The following is a 1,319-nucleotide window of genomic DNA, read 5'->3' as shown; positions in this document are numbered from 1 at the left end:
AAATTAGGTGAAATTAGGTGAAATTAGGTGTCATTAATGATGATGTGTAGAGTCAGTGAGGTGAAATTAGGTGAAATTAGGTGTCATTAATGATGATGTGTAGAGTCAGTGAGGTGAAATTAGGTGAAATTAGGTGTCATTAATGATGATGTATAAAGTCAGGGAGTTATCTCTCTCTTTTCTTTCTAACARGTTAGTTAATTTTACACGTGACTCACCTGTTGTCATGTGGGAGGAGACACACACACACCTGGTYGCTCCATGTTCTCCCGCTGCACTGCACACTGTTTACAGGTTTGTGTAAAAACACGGAGTGTGTAACAACCTGTTATGTGCGTTGTGTAACATCACGGGTTGTGGTGAAAACGTGGACTGGATTGTATCAAAACTTGTGTTTTTATAAAGATAAACTGGACCGGAGTTGAGTTTTTTAAATCTATTTACAGTTCTCTTGATATTTAACAAACACACACACAAACAACACACAACCTGTTGCGTAAACAAGCATGTGAAATGTTTATCAGGAAGAACTAGTTCGTGGCGCCCACGGGGCGGGAGTGTCTCCACCATGAAGAGCAGTGCTGCGGCTCAGCGCCATGTTGTGGGGATGTAGCTCAGTGGTAGAGCGCATGCTTCGCATGTATGAGGTCCCGGGTTCAATCCCCGGCATCTCCAGCTCGTTTTGCTCGAAGTGGAGGAAGATGACCGACTTATTTCACTCAAACCACTTATTCTCTTACAGGCGGTCCCTTCATACAAACGTGACCTGATAAAASTCAAGCTTTTATTTTGAAAACGTCTTGAACCGGAAACGATGGAGAAGCTATCTTCTTCGCATGTTTTTCCTTTTTGACAGTGGTTTTAGTAGATCTGAACTGTAGTTTCTGAACCTGGTGAGTTTTGTTTGGTTTGGTAGAAAAACAGGAAGTAGAAAAAGTTCTGGTTCCACTGGGGCTCGAACCCAGGACCTTCTGCGTGTAAAGCAGACGTGATAACCGCTACACTATGGAACCGTCAGGTGCACACACACCGGAAGTTTTTATATCAACAACAACCGGAACACACCTGGACTGGCTGTGTTCAGGTGTGGGTGTGTCATCAGGTGGAGCTGCTGTAGTGGGCGGAGCCTTGTAATAAGAGCCTGTCCTGCACCTGCACAGGTCAGAGCTCATCACCTGCTGAGAGGAGAAGAAGAGCTGCTCTGCAGGTAACTCACCTGTCTGATTCCCTCTGTACTTTTATTCTTTATTCTTTCAGCTAAAATACTTAAAATAGTTATTAAAAGTTATAAAGTTCATTAATTTAATCTGTGTATAAAT

The 1,319-nt window shown here is 42.9% G+C and overlaps 1 protein-coding gene and 2 non-coding genes across 5 annotated transcripts in view; 2 read left to right on the top strand and 1 right to left on the bottom strand.

Annotated features, from left to right (window-relative positions):
* Positions 1-603: 603 nt before the first annotated feature.
* Positions 604-675, top strand: trnaa-cgc (transfer RNA alanine (anticodon CGC)). The gene has a single exon. It is a non-coding gene; the product is annotated as a tRNA-Ala (tRNA).
* Positions 676-811: 136 nt separating this feature from the next.
* zgc:152891 (arachidonate 12-lipoxygenase, 12R-type) overlaps positions 812-1,319 on the top strand; it is a gene marked incomplete at its 3' end in the record, with an annotated part of 12,432 nt that continues 11,924 nt past the window's right edge. The window contains 2 exon segments of one of the 3 annotated variants that reach the window (XM_014028100.1): positions 812-1,018; positions 1,161-1,207. 3 annotated transcript variants of the gene reach the window in all.
* trnav-uac (transfer RNA valine (anticodon UAC)) lies at positions 941-1,013 on the bottom strand. Its single transcript has one exon. It is a non-coding gene; the product is annotated as a tRNA-Val (tRNA).

Source organism: Austrofundulus limnaeus, unplaced genomic scaffold (genome assembly GCF_001266775.1).
Source record: "Austrofundulus limnaeus strain Quisiro unplaced genomic scaffold, Austrofundulus_limnaeus-1.0 Scaffold718, whole genome shotgun sequence".
NCBI lineage: Eukaryota > Metazoa > Chordata > Actinopteri > Cyprinodontiformes > Rivulidae > Austrofundulus > Austrofundulus limnaeus.
Note: the sequence above shows the minus strand (reverse complement) of the source record. Positions and strands in the feature narration are given on the sequence as shown.